We start from the raw sequence: 22,664 nt of genomic DNA on the forward strand, positions 1-22,664 counted from the left end.
AGGAATACTCTACCTAGCTTTTCTTTTGGTGACGTCTTGCCCTTAACTCCTAGAAATGCGTACCATACCTTCAAGTAATTGGTTAGATTGCCTGACGTCTACTAATGTCTCAAGTTAATAACCATAGAATATTTCAAAAAGGTGGTGCCTCCTTCAAAAAATGTATGTGTGCTTGCTAAAATCTTGTTTGGCTTGAAACAACTAAATTTAGTAGACTCTAAAATTGTATATTGTTAGAATATGATACTTCAAACAAACTGTGATTTACTTTCAGTTCTGAAAATATTCAGAAGGATTTGTTATCTCTTGCAGACCTTTCTGCAAACTACTAATGGGATGAACACAATATATCACTTTTATAATAGTGAGCTATTAAAGGCAAGCATAAAGCAGTCTGAAGCCCATAAGTGGTGCCAACAGCTCCTGCTTTAATGAATTCCCTTTTAGATGTCCATTAAATGCTCGTGGCAAATGTACTCATAATGGAAATGGCAAATCTAAATGGGTAGATATGAATAATCCATGGAGTTTAAATTCTGTTTATGATCATCTTCACATTTAGTTTTCAAGACAACGCAGTTTAGTTTTCATTACAGTTTGGAATAAAGAGGACAGGGAGTAATTGATTGCTTCAAGCAGATTAAAATCAATGGTTTTCTTTTCAAAGAACCAGTTCAATGCAGTAATTCCAACTTTAAACATTGATTTAGGGTACTCAACACAAAATGTTTTGTGCTGTGTGAACTTTTATATAGAAAGACTAGTATTAATTTTATTTCCCTATATATCTATATAGTGAAATATAGAGGTTGTTAGTAGCATGTGCATGACTTAATAGTGATCTATATTAAGTCATTTTGATATTATTGCAGGCATATAATGAATCAATGAGATTCCCGTCATCACTGTAATACTGTTTGTAACCCATTAGCACAGAGAAATTACAGCCCATCATACATCATTACTGTGATTGAGGCTTTATTACCATATTCTCAAATTGCTTGCTTGCTATAAAACTAAATAGACACAAGACAACTATAGGTGAAGTGTAGACTATGCATTATTGTGCTACAGTAATGAGCGATTATTGTACCATAATGGGGTGAAACTTATGAGGAAAATAAACTTAGCAGTAATAGAAAACTGGAGACTCTTTTTACATTTGTTTTTATTACCTTAAAGGTCAAATATATTTGTTATGCTCAGGTTATTGTTTATGTATTACATGAATCATAGCCTCTTGATATTTTGTAAAGATCCCCTTCCTCCCCCCCTCCCCGCACAACGTATCTTTTTAAAGTCTGTAGTCTCATGCACTTGGAATGCTCAGGGCTGGATTTGGAATCTGCATTTTGCTGCTTGAGAGAGTAGACATTTTACTGCTACTAAGCCTGACATTTTTGTGGGTAGGTAATACCCTTTAAACTTTAGGCTATTTTTCAGTACTCTATATATTTTATTAACAGTGTGAATAGGTCAGTAGTCTTCCGGCTCTTCAGTTGAAATAATAAATGTATGAATGCAACAATATTCTAAGCAATGAAGAGAGGTAAAATATGGAACAGTTGCCTGGGGCCTGATTGTAAAAGACTTTTGATGTCTCAAAGAGGGAAATGGAAGAAATATATTGCCTCTATATTAAAGAAAAAAAAATCCCATGACACTAAAACTTGTTAGTTAAATTGTGCATATGTTCATTCTATCCCTGTTGAGTCTTGTTATGAGTTATAACATTGAGAGCATTATTTAGAACAGTAAAAAGCCCAGTGTACTGACTTTTGAGCTAAGATCGTTGCTTGGATTCAAAGCTCTCCCTAGTGCTGTGTGGCTTTCTGATCTCAGCCTCATTGTGACTTGGCACCATGTAATAATATAAAATAAAATAGAGAAGCTGGCATAAGATATATTCATGATTATAAAGCACTTCACATATAAATTCTTAGCCAAAGCATAGAGTGGGAGCATAGCTTTCTCTGAAAGACTAAAAGAGGTAACCCGTTCTCAGCTTATAATATCCTTACAAGTTATATAGGCATTATTCTTAGGCTTATCATGATATAATTACCACCCCCTTTTAGATTTTTTTTTTAATTTATAAATGCTTATGGTGGTTGCAGTGGTATAAAACCTGAACACTTGCTACAGTGTGTCTTGACAACAGTGAGAGGTGCTGCCTAAAACGAGAGTTCAGAATTGACCAAAGGGACATTAGACCTAAACTAGTCCTCAGCCAACTGGTACCTTCTGAAAATGTAAGACACATAACTAACCAACTGCATTCTTTGCTCTCCAGGGTACATAGCCATTTTGGGCCATAGAATATTTTTGTGACTTTCTCATAATTTATTTAATCACTTCTTGGGAGGGCTTTCCATGTTAAAAACAAGCAGAGGGAACAATGCAAAAGCAAAATGCCAGGAATAATAAAGAGAGGCAAAGTTTAGACTTTAGAAGGATGTAATTTGAATGTTTAAAACCATCTATGACTCATATTATACTTAATCTAATTTCAAGTAGGATTTGAAGTTGTATTCAATTTATTACTTGCCTCAAAATCTTTTGGGGAACAGGGAGAAACAAGAATAAAACAAATTATTTTTGTTGCTTTTAATAGTCTAGTTGGAGTGATAGTATAAATAAAAAGAATAACAAACAAAAAAATAAGCATTAAATACTAAGAAGAAAATAAAATAGCATATAGAGGATAGGGAGTGCTGAATGGGATTATTTTATATAAGATATTTATAGAAAGCCTTTCTAATGAGATGACATTTTAGCAAAAATCTGAATAAAGTCCCAAACCAGTCATAATGGTATCTGTGGTAAAAATGTATCAGGAACAGTGACTACAAAGGTTCTAACACAACAGCTTGTTTGGTGTATTTGCAAAACAGCAAGGATACTATAGCTCAGCAGAGTAAATAAGAGTGGTAGGGGTAGGAAATTAAAAATAATGTCTTAATAATTTTTAAGATTTATAATGAATTCAACACCATTAATGATTTTTTTATTTGGTGACTTTTTTGCCAGTGGAGAGGTCATTCAAACTCAGATGATCGAATAATTTTCTTAATTTACTGTAAATGACCTGATTTTTAACTATTTAAATATAAAAATTTTTAATATATTCACCCTATCCATGTATATCTTTTTGCAGGGCTCTAGAGTTTTATTTTTGATAAGCAGGGAGTCTCAGAGTGTAAGCCATGGACTTTCCTATGTATTTTTAGAACTTTATAATTGGAGAATGCTTGCACTTTTACTGCTGATCTAGATAGGTTTGTAGTTTGTTTCTAGCACTCAGTGAAAACAAACATTTTTTCATTTAATCGCCTTTCCAAAGCAGTCCATAGGTCCACGAAAGCTTGTGAAGTCTTGCTGTTTTATTGATTTGAGTTATTGACAAGTGGAAATAGATGAATTACAGTTTGGGGGAATCTTTTATTCTGTAAAAGGGGTCCTTGAAATAAAAAAAGTTTTAAGAACTAATTACCTTCTTCTAAGGCAGAAGGTGAGGAACAGAAGAACTAGACATGGGAAAACTGACATAAAAAGAAGACCTAAAGAAAATCTGAGGTTCCCACAAAACACACTGAGGGTTGCTAGGGGTAGGGAGAGGGTGGTGGGGTTATGGACATTGGGGAGGGTATGGGCTATGGTTAATGCTGTGAAATGTGTAAGACTGATGATTCGCAGACCTGTACCCCTGGGGCAAATAATACATTATATGTTAATAAAAATAATTAATAAAAAATTAAGACCACAAAAAAAAGAGAAAAAATCTGAGGTTCCAAGACAGAGAAGCAGCTAAAAATGTATAAAAGTTAAGTTTTGACAGAGAGAAGAGGAAACTGCTGAAGGAGGAGTTCTTCCTAGTTGCATCCTACATTTGTTATGTAGTGCTATGTAACAGAGTACCCTCAGATTTAGGATCAAACATATTTTATTTCCCACAGTTCCTGAGGGACAGGAATTTGAGAGCAGTTTAGCTGAATGGTTCTGGCTTAGGGTGTGTCATGAAGTTCAGTCAAGCTGTTCAGCTGGGACTGTAGTCTCTGCTAACTTGACTGGGGTTGGAGGATCAGCTTATAGAATGACTTCTCACTTGACTGTTGGTTAGGAGGCCTCATCAGTATTAGGCCTTAACTTCCTTGCCATTTGAAGCTCTCCAGAGGACTACTTGATTGTCTTTCAGGCATGCAGTTAACTGCCTCAAAGTGAGTAATCTGAGAGAGAGCAGCGGAGCAAACCGCAATACTTTTTATGACCTAATCTTGGGAGTGACACACTGTCACTTCTGCTTTATTCTTTTGGTTAGAAGTGAGGCACTAAGTTCAGCTCACACTCAAAAGGAGTGGAACTAAGCTCTACCTCTTGAAAAGAGGGGTACCAAAAAATGTATGGACATATTTTAAAACACTTACTCATAACAGCATCGGCCCAGCTCATCTGTATGGAGGCTGTAACCTGGTGCCCTGGAACCATAGTCTAGAATGAAGAGGAATGTAGACAGTCGTCCTTGAGCCTTCTTAGCTCTCTCTCTGCCAGTCCTAGAATGTGGATTTTCCTGGATTTCTATTTCCTCAGCCTTATGTCACTATTGAGCAGTAGGATCTCATGGAGTAAGTCTGACTGAGAGGTGCCTTAGGCCTAAGTAGGAGACTCGGCAGCTCACGTGTGGTCAAGCCTACTTCATTATGACTCTAATAGAGATTTATGGCCAAAGCTCTAGTTAAAAGAGTGATAATCTCTGGCTATGCACTTTGCATTATCTCCCTATGAAACTTGTAATCATGGAGGTCATTAGAGTTTTGAGGTTCAGGAGCCCATCTAACAGGAATCTTATTCATATAATTACTAAAAACTCTTATGACTCCAAGGGCTTATACCTTCTAACTGATGGATTGATGGATAGAAGGATGGCAAGAATGTAATAATTTAAAATTTAGCAAATTTAATTATAAAATCTAGATGATAGGTATGTGCCAATCATTGTACTGTTCTTTCAACTTTTCTCTGTGTTAAAAATTCTCATAATAAAATGTTGGAGGAATAAAACTTTTGTTCTTGTAGTACTCCTCCTAGCTGTTGGTCTTCCAAATGAGTGCCTACCTATACTGTCAAAGAGTTGATAGCTTTTTCTCTCCAACCTGAACAATATATACAGGTTATTGTTAATAGCTGGCATCTTAGCAAGCCTAATAACATCTAGCTCTTTCTGTCTATATAATGTGATTTCTATGATAGGGAAGTAGTGATTACAATTCCGGCCTCCTCCTGTATATGAAAGGGCCTGAAACATAACATATCACGAAACATCTTTGAACAGAATATCTGTCATATAATAGCAGCTACCAATTACTTACTGTCTGCTGCTGTTGCAGGCACTGTACTAGATCCTTCTGTTGTCACCTTAATCTGTATCAAGATCCAAAACAGATGAGGAAACGGTGCTGCAGTACTTCTGCTTCTTACTGTAGCCCTTGTAAAAGTCTCTGTAGTATTGAAAATCACTATCCTGTATGTAGTTTTAGATTCTAGTATGTGATTATTAGCCCCTAGTATAGTCTGAGAAATGCTTGTGTATTTGCAGTGGACTGTCATAGCACCTTATAATTTCTTGTGCCTCCCATGGCTCATTTGTAGTTGGACTGATTGTATAATTAAAGGACCCACGTCACTTGGAGTCAGCTGTTTTGGGCCTAGCCACATCTCTTAAGAGCTTTGTGACCATGAAGGGAATGTAAGTGAAGGATATATAGGAATTCTTTCTATTTTTGCAGTTATTCTGTAAGTCTAAAGTAATTTTAGATAAAACATAGAAAATAAATAGCTTTTTTTTTTTAAAGAGATTTCATTTATTTATTTGATAGAGAGAGAGATCACAAGTAGGTGGAGAGGCAGGCAGAGAGAGAGAAGGGGAATCAGGCTCCCCACTGAGCAGAGAGCCTGATGAGGAGCTCAATCCCAGGACTCTGAGATCATAACCTGAGCCAAAGGCAGAGGCCCAACCCACTAAGCCACCCAGTCGCCCCTAGAAAATAAATAGCTTTGTCACATCTCTGTTAGTGCACTATTTTTGAAAATAGGGAGAGCTATACCTAATAATAATAACAAAAAAACATTGAAAACCTAAAATGTGAGTGTAGATAATATATCTCATAGAACTTTCAGCTGTATCATGCTCAATAATTTTCATGCATAGTTAAATGAACAGTATGTGTTGAGAATGACAATATGATCTTGTAAGAAAATCCTTAATCTTGGGGGACCTGGCTAACTAGATTTAAATCTTCATTCTCCCACTGGATGACCTTGAGCCAATGACTATGTAATGTCATGCCTCAGTTTTTCCTACAATGGTATGAAATCATGGTAAATATTCAATATCTAAAGACATTTCAGTTATCCCTTAGAAAGCTATTGTAAAAATTCAGTTAAATTATAATGTAGTATTTAGTAAACAGAGAGCCATTTAACTAATTGATAACACCCATTTACTTCTATTACAGTTCCTCAGTTTTTCTGAACCATCGCTAGGCGCAAAGCAATGTATCTCCCAAAACAACAGAGAAGACTAACTACCACCACCCCCTTCACAATCTAATTTGTGATAAAATACGAAAATATATTGTTTGTTGAAGGAAGTCCTGTATATACTTTTTTTGAAATAATTTTTTGAATACATAATAATTTTTTGAAATACATCCCTCTAGGCAGATACTAAATTTAAATGTTATTTTCAGTGTTTATTTTAAATAATTTTTTGAAATACATCCCTCTAGGCAGATGCTAAATTTAAATATTATTTTCAGTGTTAATCAAATATTTGTGGTAAAAGAGATGATTAATTAATGCTGATGAGTTGTTAGGATCAAAGAAGAATCCTCCCTTTGCTAGTATCTTGAGGATGATCAGGAACTTCATGAATGATTTTACCACCACAGCACTCATTTGAATCATCTTTGGATTAAAAGGTTCTAACTAGTGTCCTTTTGCATTGCTTTTCCTAATTATAACTATAAATCAAAAACATGAAAATTAGAGAGCTAAATGCTTTCTAAGAACCATTTAATGATTGTAATAACCCACTCTAGAGGAGGGCATCATCTTTTTGTCAGGGAAACCAAAATCACAGAAAGACCCCTGCTCTTAAATTTGTGCTTTGTATGAAAGGAGCATATGTTACAGATGTTTGAGAAATAGTAACATGAAGTCCTTTCTGTAGTATTTTAAAAGAAGATAGAGTAATCTGCCTAAAATAAATTAATAATAAGAAAGTACTCAATGGGCACAAAAGTAGATGAATATGGGACTTCAGAAAAAGAGATCTAGCTGATGTTACATATTGACTAGTGATTGCTTTCCTGTACTTAAACAGTTTGTACCATGCAAGTATTGATCGCCATCAAACGACTGACTACAGTATCTTCATGCAGATGTTCTTGTAATTACTTTGTAACAAGTAAATATTTTCAAGGTAAATATGTTAAAATGAAGTATTCTTCAAATAAAAACTCTAAGATTACTCTCTTCTTGCTTAAAATAATTTGTTCTGAAGATTCCAGGAATATATGTAAGACAGGCTGGTGATTTCAGACTGGCTTACAATCAGCTGTTTCTTAAATGAAATTTTGCACAGAAGCAAATGGCTCTGACTGGAATGAAGATGCAGGAGTTTCAGGGTGCCAGATGTTCCAGTGGCTCAGTTCTTATTCTCTCTTTCTGGGGCCCTGACGTGTCTCTGTGGCATCCTAAACCTCTGAGGAGTGCATCTTGAGAACTGTGGACATATGTAGGAATTTGTAATTCATAGGCCATATGCTATTCTTTTGGCTGTTGGAGGACTCTGCCCTTGTATCCTATTAGATCACATACTCTACCAGCAGCACTATAGTTGTTCAATAGCAATATGTTTATTGAATGTACAAGTGATTGTTAGTCGACGTGTTTTTCTGATCAGCACTGATAATGGGCTATGTGATATGAGCTTAGAAACTTTCTTTTTATGTATATAATGAAAGAGAATTGGGTTAGGTCAAATCAGAAGCTCATTCCAAGCATTTGCTATTCTGTCATTCAGTGGAGAGTCTGGTACTTTCCTTTTATGAGGTAGGAAACAAGTCTTAGCCATAGTTCATAAATCTGCAGGATATAAACTTGGAATGGCAAGATAAAATTAGTCAACATAAAGTAATTAGAAAACACCTATTAATAACATATTAATAAGTTGTTTTAGACTTTAACAGCCAAAATTATGAAGAGAGAAATGTATATCAAAAGGATCTCTTTCAAAATCCTTAGATTAAAAAAAGCCTCTGAGATTCTTCTCATTTAGGTACACTAGCAAAGTTATATGCATTTCCTACTAAGAACTGGAAATCAATCCTGTTGCTCTATTATGATCTTAAATCTCAAATAATGGTCTTTTAAGCAGGTGTAGAAAGATGACATTTCTCTTCTCATGCTATATTTTTTAAAGATTGGTTTTATTTATTTGACAGACAGACATCACAAGTAGGCAGAGAGGCAGGCAGAGAGAGAGAGAGATAGAGGGGTAAGCAGGCTCCCTGCTGAGCTGAGAGCCTGATGTGGGGCTCGATCCCAGGACCCTGAGATCATGACCTGAGCCGAAGGCAGAGGGTTAAACCCACCCAGGCGCCCCTCTTCTCATGCTATTTTTATTTTTTTTTTAAGATTTTATTTATTTATTTATTTGAGAGAGAGAGCGAGCTTGAGAGGGACAAGGGGCAGAGAGAGAAGGAGAAGCAGACTCTCCACTGAGCAGGGAGCCGATGCAGGTCATGATCCTGGAGTCCTGGGACTCCAGGATCATGACCTGAGCAGAAGGCAGTTAATCAGCTGAGCCACCCAGGAGTCCCTCATGTTATTTTTAAATAAATACTAATAATATGACATTTTTACCTTGGTGCCTCCTGTGAAATCTGTATTTTTAGAAATTTAATGAGCCACACTATGACTAACGGTTAATATAAATTCAGTTGACTTGAACATTAAGATTAAAGTCACGAACTTTTCCTGATTTTTTATGAATACAAATTAATATTTTCTTAGGTCCATTTTTCAAATGAATTTCTAATAGAACTCTAAGGTAACATAGATATATTTTGGCATATTTAAGAGATAGTTTAGTAATTATTTTTATGTAAGTCATCAAGGCTTATTTTCCCTTTTGCAATAATAAACCAAACCATTATAAAATTTGTAGAGAATTTTGTATTTATTTGATATTTGACTATAATACCCGAATTGGTTTTGCTTTGCTCACAAAGGTAAAGAGAAATCCAAATTTACTCATAATAAAAGTATTAGAGAAACTGTCAATAAATTTACTGTTATAATTGAATCATATGATATCTAAATTGTTGATAATATGATCTGCTCGTTAAACAATAGTGTCTGGAGAAAATGATGGATTAATTGACTGATGGCTAAAGTTTCCCTCAAATATAATGGTTTACCCAGTTTGATTTGATTTGTGTAAAATAACTTTCTCTAATAAACAATTTGCTCAGAGGCAATAGAAGAAATGAATGGTTATCAAACCAAACTTAATTAGTCTATCCTAGATTGATATTACTTGGGGAGTCTTCGTTTTAATTGTGGAGGGCTGGATACAAAGAGTTTGGTTCATTATTTTTTCCTGTATAAACACTATTGTGTAACTACCTATGGAATAATAACATGTGAATTCATTTTAATAAATGCTTGTAAAGTGAATTAGCTAATTATGCCAGGCTAAAAATGATTCCTTTAATTATTTTGGATATTTAACTGGTACTTCAATTTTATTATTGTTAGTCTGTAAATGTGATTTGTATTAGCTCTGCCAAACTAATTATAATGTATAACTTAACAATTTGAACAGTTTTGTAATGCTTATAATGTTCTCTTGTGTAAAAGAAAACCTTATTTCTAGTTGCATGAAGATAAAGATTTAACACAAATTCAGAGCAAAAGAATGGCAATTTATGTGTAAACAGAGAATAAAAACCCCTCAATATCCAGTGTGGTGACCACCATCATTATATGTATGAGAAAAATGAACAGATTTCGTTCAGGAGAAGATAAAACCAGTTACTCACTAGTTTATCTTAAGATGGTGTTCAGTTGGCACTTGAAGACAAGGCGTAACATAAGAGATTTGATTAGTTCTTATTTTATGAGCTAAAAGCGTTTTCTGTTTGCCCTTAGTATAGATAGAAGTCAGTCTGTATTTTCAAACAGGAAGATTTATATTCATACCTCATTGTGGATGTCAGAAACAATATGCTTCTTAATCATTTTCACTTAGCAGATTAATTCTAATTGTTTTTGAATCAGAAATGAATGAGAACAAAGGCTTTAGTAGTTAAAAATATAGCATTCTAATTTAGTTTTTGTGGGAAGAAAGCAAAATAACCTCCACGAGAGTATGCAATCTAAAACATTCTTCTTTTTAAAATTAATACACAATAAAATTCACTTTGAATTTTTGAGGCGTATACAGTACTATGAGTTTTAACCCAAGTATAGATTCATGTAACCACTACCACAATCAGGATTGGTAATAGTTCTATCACCAAATAAAACAAAACTTCCTCATGCTGTGCCCCATCGCTCACCCCTAGCAACCACTGATCTGTTCCCACTCACTATAGTTTTCATTTTTTCCAGAATGTTATGTATATGGGTTCATATAGTATTTGACCTTTTGAAATGGGCTTGACTTAACATAATGCCTTTAAAAATTAATCCATGTTGGGCACCTGGGTGGCTCAGTCGTTTAAGCGTCTGCCTTCAGCTCAGGTCATGATCTTGAGGTCCTGGGATTGAGCCTCATATTAGGCTTCCTGCTTAGCAGGGAGCCTGCTTCTCCCTCTCCCTCTTGCCGCTCTGCCTGCTTGTTCTCTCTCTCTCTCTCTCTGTCAAATAAATAAATAAAATCTTTAAATAAATAAATAAAATTAATCCATGTTTTTGTAATACCAGTAATTTGTTTCCTGTCTACTCTTCCCCAAATTTCATATAGCAACACCAGTATTGTTTTGTCCAGTTAATAATATAATTGATCTTCCCATAGGGTAACTTAGTTTCTCCTTCAGCATATCCTCATAATAACTAAAAACTTGATTTTTGCTCTTATTCACACATACAGTTCTGCCTTTTTAACATCTGCATTCTAATTTTATGGCTGCACCATATTTTGTTTGACCTTTTTTCAACATAGATATGTAGAATTTTTAAAAAATTATGGCACTTAATGCTGCAATAATTATTCTTGAAAATTTCTTTTCTGCACATATATCTTCCAGTAACTCCTAGGAATGAAATTGTTGGATAAAAAAATAAACACAAAAAACTTGTATGGATTGCAGTTTGCCTTCCAAAATGTTGAACCTGTTTGTACGCAATCTTACTTTACCATCATTATCCTTCTTTGTATTCTTTGCAAATCTAGTAATTGAAAATATCTTACTTTTATTTTAAGTTGTATTTCATTAAACGTTAGTGCAATTGAACTCAATATTAAGGTGTCAGTTGTCTCCAGTTTGACACAAGTCTTTTGTTAGATATATGATTACCAAATATTTTCTTTCATTATATAGCTTGTCTTTTCATTTTCTTAACAGTGTCCATTAAAGAGCTTTTAGGTTTTAGTTTTAGCTTTGAGATTTTTTAAAAAAGATTTTATTTATTTATTTGACAGAGAGGGAGATCACAAGTAGGCAGAGAGGCAGGCAGAGAGAGAGAGTGAAGCAGGCTCCCTGCTGAGCAGAGAGTCCAATGTGGGCCTTGATCCCAGGACCCTGGGATCATGACCTGAGTCAAAGGCAGAGGCTTAATCCACCGAGCCACCCAAATGTCCTAGCTTTTAGTTTTTAATTATGATGAAATCTAATGCCATATTATTTTTGTTAATGGATCATGCTTTTCATATCATTCATAGTTAAATGAGCAATGTAGGAAAACTGTTTGCCTAATTCCAGGACACAAAGATAGTCTTTCAAAACTTGTGTAGTTTCGTATATGTCTTTGTTATATCTTTTCTTTTATCCATTTGCTTAAACTTATCTTTAAATATAAATATATCTTTACATTTTAATGTGAGTTTCTGCTAGACAGCGTTATCATTTGGTCTTATATTTTTATCCATTCTTGCGGTCTCTGTCTCTTAATAGGTATATTTAAACCATTTACATTTATTGTTGATATTTGGATTTACATCTTCCCTCTTCTTGCCTTCTGTTTGTTCCCTCTTTCCTGCCTCCTTTTAGATTATTTAAATATTTATAGATTCCATTTTATTTATCAGTTGAGTTTTTTTCCGTTTTTCTTCAAATGTTTTTCCCCCATGGTTGCTATAGGAATTATCAAATACATGCTTATCCTTGAACAGTTTATTTAGCATTAATGTTGTATCACTTAAAGTGGAACATAGGTCCCTTTGTCTTCTGCTCCCTATGTTGTAGTTGCATAATGTATTATTTCAACTTACATTGAAAACCCCTCAGATGATGTTAGTATATGTGCTGCCAAAGCGAGCACTCTCAGATAATGTTAGAACTTCTGCTTTGCACTGTATTTTGTAGAAATTAAGAGGACAATGACATTCTATTACATTTATCTAGATAGTTACTCCTCCTGTTTCTCCTCTTTCATTCCCAATATTCCAGGTTTTTCTCTCATATCGTTTCCCTTCTGTCCAAAACCTTCCTTTAGCATTCTTACAGAGTAGATCTACGGACAATGAATTCTCTTAGTTTTCTATCATCTAGGAATATCTTTTTTTTTTTAAAGATTTTATTTATTTATCAGAGAGAGAGAGGGAGAGAGAGCTAGCACAGGCAGACAGAATGGCAGGCAGAGGCAGAGGGAGAAGCAGGCTCCCCGCCGAGCAAGGAGCCTGATATGGGACTCGATCCCAGGACACTGGGATCATGACCTGAGCCGAAGGCAGCTGCTCAACCAACTGAGCCACCCAGGCATCCCCTAGGAATATCTTTATTAAACCTTTATTATGAAGGAATTTTTTTCTCTGAATATACAATTCTGGGTTGGAAGTTTGTCAGTTCTTTTGGCACTTTAGATATGTTGTCCAGCTTTCATCCGACTGCATGGTTTCCACACTCATTTGAATTCTTATTACCCACTACATTATGGACTCTTTTTCTCCAGCTGCTTTCAGGACTTTTTTTTTTTCTTTTTTTGCCTTTGGTTTTCATCAGTTTGGTTATAATTGTATGGGCATGAATTTCTTCATGTTTATTCTACATGAATCTGTAGTTCCGTGCTTTTTGCCAAATTTAAGAAGTTGTCAGTAATTATTTCTTTTCTTTCTTTATTCATTTAGATAAAAATACATGACACACAATTAAGTATTTTAAAGTGTACCATTCTGTGGCATTTAGTACATTCACAGTGTCGTTCATACACCACCTCCCTGTAGAGCCAAATATTTTTAGCACCTCAGAAAAATACTTTATACCCATTAATCAGTCATCTTCATCCTCCCCTCTCCCATCTGTTGGGTAACACTCATTTGTTTTCTGTTTCTGGCCTTGCCTGTTGTGGTTATTTTATATGCAAAGAATCATGCAATATGTGATCTTTTGTGGCTGGTGTCTTTCACTTATGTAATGTTTTGTTTTGTTTTTGTACCTTCAAGTTTTTATTTAAATTCCAGTTAACATACAGTATAATATTAGTTTCAGGTGTAGAATTTAGTGACTCATAATTTACATAAAGCAAGTGCCCTCCTTAATGCCCATCTCCCATCTAGCCCATCCCCCACCCACCTCCCTCCATCAATCCTCAGTTTCTTTGTTCTCTATCATTAAGAGTCCGTTTTATGGTTAACTCTTTTTCCCCGCCATGTTCATCTGTTTTGAAATTCTGAATATGAATGAAATCATAGTATTTGTCTATCTCTGACTCACTTATTATTTATATATATATATATAATGTATAAAATGTATATATATATAAATAATACTTTCAAGACTCATCCAAGTTGTAGGGTATATCAGTACTTCATTCCTTTTTCTGGCTGAATAATACTTCATTTTGTGGATATACCATGATTTGTTTCTCTCTTTACCAGTTAATGGACATTTGGTTGTTTCCAACTTTTGGCTATTATGTATAATACTGCTATAAATGTTCTTGTACAAGTTTCTGTGTGGACATACATTTTTATTTCTCTTTGGTACATATATAGGAGTGAAGTTGCTAAGTTATATGGTAATTCTATGCTTAACTTTTTGAGTTACCATTAAACTACTTTCCACAATGGCTGCACCATGGTACATTCCTATCAACAATGTACAAGAGTTTCTGTTTCTGCACATTCTCATTAATACTTTTTATTTTCTGGTTGTTTTTTATGGGTGTAATTATATATAATTATGTAACTATATATATAGTGCGTGTGAAGTGATAACTCATTCTGGTTTTGATTTGCATTTCCTTAATGACAAATGATGTGGAACATATTTTCATGTGCTTTGGAGAAGTATCTATTCAAGTCTTATGCCCCAATTTTTTTTATTTATTACGTTTAATGTTTATTATCTTTGCACTTGAATATAAACTCTATACAGCATGGATTTATATTACATATGTTTTATTAAGATATCGTAAGTCTCTAGAATATGTCTAGGCACAGAGTAGGTAGTTAATAAATAATTGTGGAATAATCACCAATTTTTTTTTTTGCAAGGTTGACTAATAGATTTTATTGTAACAGAGTTTGAAGATCATTGATATGATTTCAGATTCCACATTGCAGCTAACTCTGTTTCTATCTCTAAATTGTCAGTAATTTTTTTTTTTTTTCCACGATGCCCTATGAAGTTTTATTACATAATGTCAGGACTATTACTCACTCTTTACATTTCTTTTTTTTTTTTTTTTTTTTTTTTAATTCTATTTTTTACAAACATATATTTTTTTATGCCCAAATTTTTAAGCTGGCCTTTTCTTGTTGAGCTGTAAGAATTCTTTATATAGTCTTGATATTAAACCCTTATCAGATATATGATCTGCATAGCACCTGGGTGGCTCAGTCAGTTAAGTGTCTGCCTTTGGCTCAGGTCATGATCCCAGGATACTGGGATTGAGCCCCAGATTGATCTCTCTGCTCAGCGGGCAGCTTGCTTCTCTTCTCCTGCCTGCTGCTCACCCTGCTTAGGCATACACACCATCTCTCTCTGTCAAATAAATAAATAAGAAATTTTTTTTAAAAAGATATGATTTGCAAACATTTTCTCCACTTCTGTAAGTTGTCTTTTCACTTTCTTGATGATGTCCTTGAAGCACAAAGTTCTTAGTTCTGTTGTTGTCTGACTTATTTGTTCTTTTGCTGCTCATGCTTTTGTGTGAAAGCTATTAATACATTGCTAAATCGAGATCATAAATATTTACTCTTATGTTTTCTTATAATTTTATAGTTTTAGCTCTTTTAGCTAGTTGATCCATTTTGACTTAATTTTTATATATGGTGTGAGTTATTTTGCATAATCATAATCATTCTTTTACATATGATTAGCATGTATCTTACTACCTTTTGTTGCAAATACTATTCTTTCTCTCTTGAATGGTTTTAGCACCCTTATCAAAAATCAGCTCTCTGTAGATATTTGGGTTTATTTCTGATTCTCAATTCTAATTCCTTGGTCTGTGCTATCATCTGATCATTTGTGTCCCCCCCAAAATTCCTAATTCTAATTCCAAACAGTGGTGATATTAGTTAGGTGGGAACTTTGGAAAGTATTTAAGGGCCTTTGCAAATACTTAAGTTATGATGGTAGAGCCATCATGAATGTAGAATTAGTGCCTTATAAAAGATACTGCAGTGAGATGTCTAACCCCTTCTGCCATACGAAGATACAACAAGAAGTCTGCATTCTGGAAGAGAGCCCTCATCCAACCATGCTGGCACCCTGATCTTGGACTCCCAGTTTTCAGAACTGTAAGAAATTACTTTCCATTGTTTATAAGTTACCCAGTCTGTAGTAGTTTTTTTACCCTTAAGCCAGTACTACACTGTTTTGATTACTATAGTTTTATAGTAAGTTTTAGAATCAGGAAGTATGACTCCTCCAACTTCTTTTTTCAATATTGTTTTGACTGTTCAGAACCCTTTGTAATCCCATATGGATTTGTAGATTATCTTTTCCACTTCTGAAAAAAAAAAAAAGACAGTTGGATTTGTTTAATGTTTTTTTTCATTAATTTTTAAATTTTTTTTATTAGCATATAATGTATTATTAGCCCCTGGGTTACAGGTCTGTGAATCGCCAGGTTTACACACTTCACAGCAGTCACCATAGCACACACCCTCCCCAATGTCCATAACCTCACCACCCTCTCCCTACCCACCTCTCCCCAGCAACCCTCAGTTTGTTTTGTGAGATTAAGAGTCTCTTATGGTTTGTCTCCCTCCCAATCCCATCTTGTTTCATTTATTCTTTTCCTACCTCCAAACCCCCTATGTTGCATCTCCCCTTCCTCATATCAGGGAGATCATATGATAGTGACAGTTGGATTTTGATAGAGATTTGAATCTTTAGATCATTTTTGGGAGTACTCCTTTCATCTTAACAAGATTACATCTTCTCATCCATTAGCATGGAATTCTTTCCATTTAATTAGGTCCTAAATTTCTTTCAGCATTGTCTTGTAATCTTCAGTGTACAAATATTTTATCTCTGGTTAAATTGATTCCTAGATATTTTATTCTTTGGGAATGTTATTATAAATGGAATTGTTTTCCTTCTTTTCTTGAATTGTTCATTGCTAAGGTGTAGACACTTAACTGATTTTTGTGTTTTGATTGTCTATCCTGCAACTTTGCAGAATCTGTTTATTAGCTTTAGTTGATTTTCTGTGGACTTTTTTCTGTATATAAAATTGTGTCATCTCTAAGTAGGTATAATTTTATTTTTTCCTTTGCAGTTTTGATAGCTTTTATTTATTTTTCTTAACTAATTGCTCTAAGTAGGACTTCCAGTACGAGGTTGAATAGCAATAGTGAAATGGGCATCCTTGTTTTGTTCCTGATCTTAGGGAGAATGCTTTCAGTCTTTCACCACTGAGTATGATATTAACTATTTTCTGCTTCAATTCCATCAGTGTTTGCTTCAAATGTTTTAGACCTGTTGCTTGTGTATATATGTTTATAATCTTTGTATTTTCTTTTCAATTTTACCCTCCAATCAATATACAATATTTTTTCTTTGTCTTTTGTAACAACTTTTTAAAAAATTCTATTTTGTCTGATATTAATGTAGCTATCTTTTAGTTAGGGTTTATATGGAATATCTTTTTCCATCCTTTCACTTTCAGCCTGTTTGTGTCTTTGGGTCTAAAGTAAATCTCCTATAACCAGCATTTTTTGGATTTTTTTTTTCCATTCTGCCGAGTTTTGTCTTTTAGTTGATTAGCTTAATCTATTCATATTTAAATTTACAAATAATGAGAAACTTAGTTCTTCCATTTTGTTGTTTGTTTTCTATATATCTTTTATCTTTTTTGTTTCTCAGTTCCTCCTGTACTGCTTTTGTGTGTGTTTGATTTTCTCTTGCCAGTTTTTTAGTTATTTTCTTAGTGATTACCAATGAGGATTACAGTTAGCATCCTGAATTATAACAGTTAGTTTGCACTGATACCAAGTTAACTTCAAGCATACATGACCTCTGCTCTTTCTCCTACCCTTTAGGTTGTTATGTCACAAATTACATAAAATCTATAGAATATGTGCCCATTCCTATGGATTTATAATTGTTTGTTAGGCATTGCTTTTTAAATCATATGGAAAACAAAAAGAATCACAAACTGAAAGTGCAATAATAGTAGCTTTTATATTTCTATGTAATTACCTTAACCGGAGAGCTCTGTTTCTTCATATAGCTCTGAGTTGTGGTCTAGTACCCTTTTACTTCAGCCTGAAAGAATTCCTTTAGTATTTTTTGTAGGGCTGGTCTGCTAATGATGACTTCCTTAGCTTTTTACTTTTTTAAAGCTGGGAATATCTTAATTTCTCCTTCATTTTATAAGGATAGTTTTGCTAGATACAGAATTATTGTTGGCAGCTTTTTTTTTTTTTTTTTTTTTCTCAGCATTTAAAATATGATTCCACACTGCCTTCTGGCCTTCATGGATTCTGGTGAGAAATCAGATATTAACCATATCGAGGCTCTATTGTATGTAACAAGTTATTTTTTCTTACTGCAATATACAGGTTCTTTATAAAGTGCCTTAGTGTACATCTCTGTTAGTTTATCACGGTTTCTTTGGATATGTGAATTTGTGTCTTTCATCAAATGTTAGAAGTTTTTTGCCATTGTTTCCTTTAATATTTTTTCTGCCTTTTTTATCTTTTTTCATTCTGGGACTCCCATAAAGTGTGTGTCGAAATGCATGATAGTTTTTCATAGGTCCCTTAGACACTGTTCATTTCTCTTCACTCTTTTTCTTTCTGCTTCTCATACTGAATACTTTCAGTTGCCCTATTCTCAATTTTACCATGTCTTCTGCTTGCTCAGATCTGCTGTTGAACCAATCAGTCTAGTGATTTTTTTATTTCAGTGTTGTACTTTTCAGCTGCACAATTTTTATTTGGCTCTTTTTTACAATTTCCAGTTTTTAAATTAATAGTTCTAGCTATTTATAGCTTTCTTCTGATTCTTTTAGTTTAGTTTTTTTTTTTTTTTTAATTCATGCTTTCCTTTAGCTCTACGAGCATATTTAAGGCAGTTACTTCAAGTCTTTGTCTAGTAAGTCCAACGAATGGGCTTTTCTCAGGGATTATTTCTGTCAATTAATTATTTTCTGTGAGTGGGCCATCATTTCCTGTTTCTTTGTATGCTTTGTAATATATTTTTTTATTAAGAACTGAACATTTTAGGGGTGCCTGGGTGGCTCAGTGGGTTAAGCCTCTGCCTTCAGCTCAGGTCATGATCTCAGGGTCTCTGAGATTGAGCCCCGCATCAGGCTCCCTGCTGAGCAGGGAGCCTGCTTCCGCCCCCCGCCTGCTTGCCTCTCTGCCTACTTGTGATCTCTCGCTCTCTCTCAAATAAATAAATAAAATCTTTAAATTAAGGGGAAAAAAAACAACATTTTGAATATTGTAATGTGCTAACTCTGGAAATCAGATTTTCTTCCTTCACCAGAGGTTGCTGTTGTTGCTTATTGAAGGCTGTAGTTGTCCATTTGTATAGTGACTTTTTCAAATTATTTTTGCAAAGACTATTTCTTGTTCTGTGTGGTCACTGAAGTCTCTGTTCTGTTATCTACATGGCCAGCCAGTGTGACCTGACAGATGTACTTGAATACCAGGATCTAGTAGGATAAAAGGTAGGAAATAGATGTTTTGTTTCTCTAAATTCTTTCAACAGAGACCATCCAGGAATTTGCTTCCAATTAAAATTAAAGCTGAAATAATGGCTAGCCTCTGTGCTGGTCCCTCAATGAAACATACAAGCCCAATTTTTAGTAGACGGGGTCCTTATTGCCCACTGGGGAAATAGCAAGCTGCACTAGGAACGTAACCTCTGTCCCGATAGCAGCCTGGCCGAGGTCTGGGAGTGTGATGTGGTAGCTGCTCTGCAGAATGCTAAAAGTTACAGTCTTTGTTTTTGTTAGAAACTTCCCTAAATACTGTAAGTATTCAGTTAGACTCTAGAGTTCTGAAACAGTTGAATCTGATAGTACTGTTTTTTGGTGGGGGGAGGGATAGAGGAGGAGGAACAGGCAATCTTAGGTGGGTTCCACACCCAGTATGGAGTCTGATGCAGGGCTTGATCTCACAACCCTGAGATCATGACCTGAGCTGAAAGTAAAAGACATTTAACCAACTGAGCCACCCAGATGCCCCCAAATTTATAGTTCTTGATAGCTCAGTGGTTGTTTCAGTTGTTTCCTGGGGCTTTATTCTGCCATTTAATGTGACATTTACCTTATAATGTCTTTTCTGCATCACACTTTTTATCATCTCCTCCCAAACTCCAGTGAGCCACAGGGGCCTATGTGAACTTGTTATTTTCCCACATGTCTTTGAGGCTCTGTTAATTGTATTTTTTCCTATTCTGTTTAAATTGGATAGTTTCTATATATCTTCACTTTTAACTGAACCTTTCCTCTGTCACTTCCATTCTGCTATTGAACCCATCAGTGAATTTTTAATTTCATGGAAATTTCCACTTCTAAATTTTTCCATTTCATTCTTTGTTGTTTTAATGAAAGTTCTCTCTTTCAGTTTAAGAATGTTCTTCCCTACTTTTTGGAGCATGGTTGTAATAACTACTTTACAGTCATGATTCCAACATCTATGTCATCTCAGGATTATAGTCACTAGATTTCTTTTCACTTGATATTTGAGGTTTTTCTCTTTCTTTATATGAGAGGTGATTTCAGATTGCATTCCTGGACATTTTGAATATTATGTGATAAGATTCTGGGTCTTCTTTACAACCTTAGGAGAGTGTTACCTTCTTATTTTAACAGACACCTGACCTTGTTAAATTCAAATGGACTCTAACCCTTCTTTGATGTGCTATAGTTCCAATGTCAGTTTAACTTTCAGAGGCTATGCAGTACCATTAAAATCTGTCCTGTGTTTTTGTTACTCAATGGCATATTTATTCCCTTGTCTGATTAAGCCCAGTAAAGTTCTCAAAGCTTCTGGTGTGCTGTGTAGTGTTAGATTTACACATGCGCAGATTATCGTTGAACTCAGATGTTCACATGTCACTTAATGGGATGGCTTTTTGAACTTCCTCCTTCTTGCAGTATCCTGGGAACTTTACTCTTCTCTGGGGCTCCTTTTTAATAGTTCTCTGGCCTGAAAGGGCTCTAGTGCTTCTGCTGTGCCATATATGTCCTATGACTGTGTCTGAATCCAGGGCCGAGAGGCAGGAGAACAAAATAAAAAACAATGGGAACTTGTCCTGCCCTCTTAAGACCACAGCTCCTCTGGTCAGAGAGAACATCTTGGTGTCCACCCAACCTCCATGCTGCTCCTCCTCCATAGGATTGTCTGGGTGCAAAAGCAGAGACAATGAATAAAAGAAAAACAGGGAATTTACTCACTTTCACTGAGCTTTATGAGGCTGCCACCTACTTCTTGGGCCAAAGAGTGAAGGTTTCTTTTGAAGTTCCTTCTTTGCAGTCCTAGTACAGAATTCTAGGTTTTAAGGCACCTTTGAGTCCAGGCTGAGCAATACTGAAGGAAAAGATAATGGGAAACTTACCACTGGTTTGGTAGTACTTTGAATTATGGCCCCTCCCCTAATTTGTCTACTGTCTTTCACTTTTCAAAATCTTCAGATAGCTTCTTTCTGCTTTCTTTACAGGATACAAGTTATTTATTTCATCTTTCTGGGATTCAGAACCTCCCTAAACCTTTATTACTGTTAAGCTGTATGCCTTCCTGCTCTAGAAAAAAAACACAGTTGATTTTTCCAGACTGTTTTTCACATAATACGTGCCCAATTAAGTATTTACTGAGTGATTATTCTACCTGGTTGTTAAGACCATGAGACATTACTGAGATTCGTCTGCAGTTTCAGTCAAGTGTGTGTCAACAAAACAGTATATAGTGATATCGTAATAAATATGTATGGTGACAGATAGTAGTTATAATTGTATACGAACATAGTGTATAAAGTTGTCCAATCACTGTTATACACCTGAAACTAATGTAACATTGTGTGTCAACTATACTCAAAAATTTTTAAGTGTATTATTCTAACTGGAATTAAAATGAAAGCTTGGAGAAACAAAGTATATTATGAGTAGAAGAAGGTGAAGGGGGTAAAAACATACGAACTCTCAGCTATAAAGGCATGGGATGTTACATACAACATTGGGATTATAGTTAATCATACTGTATTATATATCTGAAAGTTGCTAAAAGAGTAGATCTTAAAAGTTTTTAATCACAAGAAAAAAAACTGTATGGTGATAGATGTTAACAAGACTCATTGTGGTGATCATTTTGCAGTAAATACAAATATTGAATCATTATGTTGTACACCTGAAACTAATATGTCAATTATATCTAAATTAAAAAAATATAGAACATTTAATTTAGTTTACTGTCCTTAGGGGTTTGTATTCCTAAAATGTGTTCCCAGAGTAACATGCCCACATGGAATAATGATTGTTTATATGTGAGTTTATTTAGTGATTAACATGGTATCTTTCATATCTCTTCTGAATGGAAAAGTCAATAATCTTGGAGAAGGGCAGAAAAAATAATTCCCAATAAAAACATTAATATATTAGAACATTTTTTAAAAAGCAGTATGTAGGGGCACCTGGGTGGCTCAGTCATTAAGGGTCTGCCTTTGGCTCAGGTCATGATCCCAGGGTCCTGGGATTGAGTCCCACTTTGGGCTCCTTGTTTAGCGGGGAGCCTGGGGAGCCTCCCTCTACCTGCAGCTTCCCCTGCTTGTATGCGCTCGATCACTCTCTCTCTTTCTCTCTCTCTGACAAATAAATGAATAAAATCTTTAAAAAAAGAAAAAGACTTTAAGTCCCAGCAGGTTGTAACATAGTGAAATAATCTCGAAGAATCTCTTCTTTGTGCCTAAGTTCTGTTTTCATCTAATAAAACACAATGTTTACCACTGAAGACCCATTGTCTAAGGAGGAGCTTC

The 22,664-nt window shown here is 34.8% G+C and overlaps 1 protein-coding gene across 5 annotated transcripts in view; it reads left to right on the forward strand.

Annotated features, from left to right (window-relative positions):
- RANBP17 (RAN binding protein 17) overlaps positions 1-22,664 on the forward strand; it is a 317,076-nt gene that overhangs the window by 126,648 nt on the left and 167,764 nt on the right. The gene's annotated exons all lie outside the window — the stretch shown is intronic.

This window comes from Lontra canadensis, unplaced genomic scaffold (genome assembly GCF_010015895.1).
Source record: "Lontra canadensis isolate GAN:19392208 unplaced genomic scaffold, GSC_riverotter_1.0 scaffold5, whole genome shotgun sequence".
Taxonomy (NCBI): Eukaryota; Metazoa; Chordata; class Mammalia; order Carnivora; family Mustelidae; genus Lontra; species Lontra canadensis.